The 6717-nt window shown below is 38.0% G+C and overlaps 1 long non-coding RNA gene across 1 annotated transcript in view; it reads left to right on the top strand.

Moving 5' to 3' along the window:
• Nucleotides 1–6717, top strand: part of LOC307165719 — a 32012-nt gene continuing 25295 nt past the window's right edge. Inside the window, exon 1 of the long non-coding RNA XR_013822526.1 lies at nt 1–57. This is a non-coding gene — a long non-coding RNA (uncharacterized lncRNA). The remainder of the gene's footprint in view (nt 58–6717) is intronic.

Raw genomic sequence — 6717 nt, 5'->3', positions numbered from 1 at the left:
AGAATGCAGCCTTATGGAGGGACTCAGGAAGAGGTTGCAACTGGACGTTTCTGAATGGTTAGTGGATACATTTATGTAGTTGTTATGAGTTACATTGATTCATCTCATCGACTTGCATACCCTCATGTTGAACTTTTACACAAGTTGACACAGTTCCCTGAGTTCTTTATAAGACATTTTTGGTTAAATAGTGTTCTGTGCTCATCTGTGCAGCTAAGACAGTACAGTTTGCATGCTGTGCTCGAACTTTTTCCATTACCTTAGAACCAAATGGCGGCGCCGTGGGTGGAAATGTGCAGATTAAGGGGCGGGAATATTATAATAAGATCCCCTTCCTAGGTCAGAAAAGGAGCGAAATCTGATCGGCTTATTTTTTGACATGCTTGCAGAGAAAGGCTTACCAAAACAAAGTTACTGGGTTAGTAGATGCACAGGGGGACCCAATTATAGCACTTAAACACGAAAAAAGTAAAATTTTCATGATATGTCCCCTTTGATGTATTTATTTATTTATATATTTTTTTTATCATGCTGAGCACAAAATAAAAAACAGGTCAGTTACATGAAGAACCAAATATACGAACTTTGAGTCTGCAACACTCCTATTATCAATCACTTTTACTCTTGGGGATATATTACTCATTACTAACAACTAAGTGTTTCTACTGTGTTTTTTTTACACAGTAGAATTGGTATCTAAAATTTTGCTATTGCAAGATGTTGCAAGTACACCTCTACGTGTCACTGTTGAAGACTATTTCCATATCACAGTGTACCAAACAACATCTTGACAATCATTGTATTTATACATTGCTAAAATTGCATTATAGTATAATCTCTGTTTTATTAGTGCCTACGTTTTCCTTTGGTGCCATCAGTCTTTCAGACAAAATTTCCTGCGACTCCAGAGTAGTTTGTGACATGGCATTTAAAACTCTTCTGCGGTCTGTGCTTCTGTTGGTCTTCATTGTTGCCTGTGAGCAAAGGTGCCAGATTTCAAATTGCGTATTTAGGGTGCTGCAAAAATCAGAACTATTTATTTCTAAATCAAAGCTATTATCCCCAGCTCGGTTTATCTCTGTTTTGTGGTGCAATGTGTGAATTTCTGTTTTTTTTGTTTTTGTTGTATGGACACACATGGCTCAATCACCCACAGATGGTAAAGCACTGACTTGTTTTGAGAGTGGAACTGTTGACTGTGAGTTGTTTCCCATTCCTAGTGGGCTCATTTGTTTTATCTGGTGAAGGTCTTTGTTTCCCTAGTGCTAGTAGGACCAGATTAAGAGGTGCACACTGGATGGATGACTGCCGGCTGAATGAAAGATTGGCGTAGATGTCTGCTTATTTACTCTTTCAGACCTTTTCCTGTCAGAGCAATAAACCCAGCAGAGGTTTTACGTGTTTTTCGTTATGGTTTGTTTTTGTATCTCAGCATGTCTCACTAGTAAATTTATTTGCTGAAATTGCAATGATATTATTTGCTGAAAAGTTTAGTTAAACCATGGTATGGATGTAAAAATGGAATTGTGTCTATGAACAAAGAACAAGTCTGGCATGATGGCATCTGCTTATTTTACTGCGGCAGACCATTTCTATAGTTTTTTTTATCTTATTATTGATTAAGGTAGACCTGAATATTCTTAATATTGTCACCATTGAGGTGTGAATCTGGCATGCAACATGTTTTGATTCCATTCCCACTTCTTCTATTTCCTTCTCTCAAGTCTAAATATCCAAGAAAATGTCCCAAAAAGAAGGAAAATGTTCTTATTATTAAATTATCTTCTGTCCACTCTCCACTCCCTTTTCTGTTTTTTTTTGTTTGTTTTTTAAGAAAAGAAGAATATAATGTAGGCATATGGCAAAATTATTTGAAATTGGATACATAGTTTTAAATCCTATTTTCTATAATAATAATAATACTTTATTATGTTTATGTTTTTACTTAATGTGGGGCAAGTTGGGCCAATGGACCTATTTTCTTTGTATTTATTGCCCTGTGCTGTTGCTTTCTGAAAAGCAGAGATGGAGAGAGAGCGAGAGAGAGAGAGCGAAGGCCTGGTAGAAAAGGAGGCCGACAATTCAGAGGTGGTCAGTTGCCACCAACATTGTGACAAGTGTGCAACAACTTCCCAGCCTTGTTTATTGCTGGAGAGCAGCATGCCTTTAGGACGGAGAGATCCGTGTTTTGGACAGGTCAGGGGGCAGGACTGTGCCAGATGAAATACTTCAAACAGCTTTAGATTGCCTGCTTTGACATACACATACACAAGGGTTAGGTCACTAAATAGATATTGATCCATGTAGCTACTTCTCGAGGTGCTGTTGTGTGTGACATCTGCGAAAGATAAAAATAAATGATGGGTAGGGTGATCTTTTCTCTCACCCTGTCTTGACTTGACCCTTGTAGCCAGCCTAAGGCCTAAAGAGAAGGAGGGAACGGTAAATTAAAAGAGTCGGAAACAAAGTGTGTAATCAAAGAAACAGTGTTGGGCCCGGTTTCACAGACAGGGCTTAGATTAAGCCAGGATTAGTTCAATTGGATTCAAATAGCTTTTATAAACTTGCTTTAGAACGTGCCTTAGTTTTCTGAAGGATCATGTGACACTGAAGACTGGAGTAATGCTGAAATGGAGCTTTATCATCACAGGAAAAAAAATGTGTGTAACATTTTTTTTTCATAATATTTCTGTGTTTGACTGTATCTTTGAGCATATATATGCAGCCTTTTTACTGACTTGAGATTTATTTCCCAGAAGATGAATCAGTACATGTTCAGTCAGTGCTTGTGGTCATTAGCCATCCACCACACAACAGTCATCACTTTATTCACATAAACAGGCAATTCTTGTGACTGTGAGCTGGCGTTTATCAAGTCTAAATGAAAAGAAGCCTGTTATATCATCCATACCATGCCAATGACAACCGCTTGCCATGATGTAGAGTTAAACGTTGGGGTCGTTTATACTACAATGTTTTAAACTAAAAACTTAAAACATTTTATGCGTTTTGGCCATTCATTTACAGCGTTTTGGGGGTCTGAAAATGCAAACTTTTAAATTTAAAAGTGCAAGACTTCGAAAACTATACAGTTATCATCATCTCTGTATAAACTACAAAAATGAGAATTGTGAAAACGGTGACATCATGCGCATACGTATTAAGTGTTCAGTCTATTGGCACGCAGTTTCTTTATTAAGTGACATCGCCAACTACTGGCTAGGCAGCATAATACAGAGTTTTTAGTTGTTTTCGCGGATCCGTGTGAACGGGTATCGTTTTGACAATGTTGTCGCCTGTACGCGATAAACGCAAAGGAAAAACTTTTCTGCTTTTAGTACATCGTTGACATGTTAACATAGCCTTTGACTCCTAATGTGACTATAGGGTAATTTTGACCCAGTAATGGCTATGTGAGATCTTCAGAAGTAACAGTAGAAAGGTTATATTGTTTACTCCTTGTACTGTGTGTTGGGAAATCCATATCTTACTGGTTCAAAACACTTGGCCAGGTGTGAATAAGCTGCTGTTTCCTTATTATTAATAGCATGTTATTTAAAATGCAACCTTTAATTAGCTATAGGTCTATTTTACGTTTAAGTTCTAAATAAGTTTAAATACGTTTTCAAGTTTCATTACTTTTTCATATATACTTTTTGGACTTTTAACTTACTATATGGGACACGACAGTGCTAATGGGTTGTATTTAATGGGAAGATCTTACAGCCCTGCCCAACCCTCTTAAGAAGATGTGTTGCATGATGAGAAATTAAATTCTGGACATTTCAACCAAGGCGGCGGTGCAGGAAGGAAATTACAGACAGCATGTTATAGGTCCCCATTAAGGTTATTTATTCTTTAGTTGGTAGTTCTTTCACATTTGATGGCATTTGGAATCTTAATCACGTGTTAAGTTGAGGCCATTTGTATGTTAATGGTTCAGTGGCATGCAGTTCATGGATGTGTGGATGAGCAACTTGGTTCGAACCGTCACACTGGGTCATTGACCGCAGGAGAGTGAGTGAGTGCAGCGTGGGTGTGTGATCTCACAAAGACCTTTAGAGCTATCTGTCACCTCTACAGAGCTGCTGTTAACTCTCGTAAATTATAGTTATCAGGAAATACTTAGTAGAATATTGTGATTCTAATGACTTCCGTTGCGTTCTTCATTGAAGAAAATAGTTGCCATAAAAGAGTAAAAAGACAATTGCCTGCTAGTAAACAGCTGCAAATTTCCTAATTATGTTTGACTGACATACTGTATTTATATATATATATATATATGAGTCAATATAGAGTCAATGGGTTGATGATAATTATAATAATTATAACAATTTGTAGTAATAGTAATAACATTTATAAAATAATAATAATAATAATAAAATGTTCCAATGTTATTATTTTTCAGTATTGTGACGTTTAACCTCTGAAACCAAATCATGCAAACAGGAGTGAAACATTATTGCACACAGCACCTTGAAAAGAAAAGGTGGATGCTGGGCATGTTTTGTACAAATGTTTAGCGTATTAGCATACACAACTGTAATTAAACCATAATTAGGGAGAAAAATTAGAGTCTGACGCAATGAGCCTTAGTATGCTTGCCTGTTTTTCGGCATTTTCTTGTTTATCTGGGGAATAGAGCATATGAAATAAACATTACTGTGTGGTGAATTGTTATCATTACCTTGGAAAGCAAATAGGTGCTGTGTGATTAGGGGGGGTGATGGTGGTATGGGGGGGGAGGGGGGGGTACAGAGATGAAGAGGGAGCTGGAATAAATGAGTGTGAGAAATGAGAGTGGAAATTAGAGGGGGATTATAGTGTTGATGCTAATGAAGCAATTAAAGAGTAAAGCGCTTCACTCAGGAGCCTGGTCTCTCTGTCTTCTCACCACCTGATATCAGATCCTGCTTCACAGATATGGTTTAATGGAGAAATTAGGGGAAACAAATGTGTTTGCGTGTGTCTATTAGGGAGCCACTTTTCACCTTCCTGCTCCACAGTGCATTAGAAGAAGTGAAAAGAGATTAACAGACTCCTCCTCAGATAGTTTTTCTTGAAAAAGCTTGCAGTGATAGGGCAAAAGAAGGATAGAAGAACGAGAAAAAAGGAGAACGAGACCGGGTCTTTGGTGCTGACCCGTCGGCTGTGGGGTAATGAAGACTCTCTCAAAGTCAACAGTTCAGAAACTCCTTTGTCCTCCTAAAAGAGTCTTTAATTTTTAACACAAACTTGCACTTAGGTATGCATGAACTTTGCTAAAATCCAAAGACATGTGTATAATAGGGGTGTAATGGATGGCGGCCACGCGCTCTGTCTAATGATGTCAGGTTTTTCCGCCGGGCCTCTGATTGAGGAGGGCCTAATGTAAATTTAATTTGGAGTGATGTATGGGGGGGAGGGGGGCACGAGATGGCCTTGTCGCGGCAGTATGGATGGGCGTGCGTGTGTATGTGTGAAGTAAAGGTTCAGTGAGGCCCAATGGACTCTTTTAAGAGCAGCTGGATCCTTGTTTCCCTGCCCTGTCAACAGAACCTCCTTAACCAGGATTGATAATGTTGGTCAGCTTGCTAATCCGCACAAACCCTCTCTACGCAACGTTTACCCCGCACAATGTGGAGGGGAGGGACTGTTGCATTTGGTTACCAATGGGAGGGCAACGTTTTACTGCTATGACTCAAATCGCACCCTTTTATTCTGTTCCCAGGTTCCTCGCTCTCCCCTGTCACGTTACCTCCTCCTTTTCTTCACAAATGAACTGAGTGAATGCTAAGTCAATGTTTCAGTAATGCTTATTACCATCATTATTATTCCTTTTACAGGCCTCTGATAATCAGTGAACTCTGATTATCTGGATTGTTTGTATTTATTTATTCAGATAAGATGATTCTACGTTCTCATTAATGTAGACTCATTTGTAACACTGACTGATATGAATGAAATCTGTTCAACTAATGTTTTAATGCCATATACACCAATGCACTATAAAATCTTTTTAAACTAGTATTTATGAAAAGAAAAGTATTTAAATAATTTTGTAGAAGTAAAATATCTTCATAAAGGTTATCTTTTAACTTTTAATATATATATACAAAAGACAAGAAAAAGTTTTTTTTATTTTTATTTTTTTTTACATTTGTGTTCCTCAGCAAACAAAAAATGCAAAAGCATAAAAAAAAACAAAAAAAAAGAGAAATTTTATGCTTCAGCCCCGTGCCTAAAACCATATATGCTGCGTCCTTTCATTTTCAATTTCTAATGACATCACTGTCACACCATTTCAGTGAACCTGTGAGATGGCAGTGAGCCCGGAGCTTTCACCCTCAGATTCCATTTTTATTATCCTTTGTGTTTAACTAAGCATTGAATGAACACTGAAGCTAATTCCAAATTCCCTTTGTCATCATCATTTTTAGCGAGACGCCGAGTAATAGATGCTCAGAGGAGGCTCATAGCAGGCCAAAATGAATCGTGAACATTATTCATCAGTTGGAAAGGCAAGCGTCCCTAGATCCAATTATATATATTCATTAAGTGATAATGATATCATGGTCTTTTAACTGGGAAGAAAAGAGTGTAATTGAATAATAACAGTTGTATAGTCCCAAGGGAGAGGCCTTTGCGGTGCTCGAGGGACTGACCCCCGCGGGGCGGAGGAGTGGAAGGGGGGATTGATGGAATTCTATTACCCTGCTGATAGATTTATTATGAAGA

Source organism: Squalius cephalus, assembly GCF_949319135.1.
Source record: "Squalius cephalus genome assembly, chromosome: 10".
NCBI lineage: Eukaryota > Metazoa > Chordata > Actinopteri > Cypriniformes > Leuciscidae > Squalius > Squalius cephalus.
The sequence above is the reverse complement of the archived record's forward strand: the minus strand, read 5'-3'. Positions and strand labels throughout refer to the sequence as shown.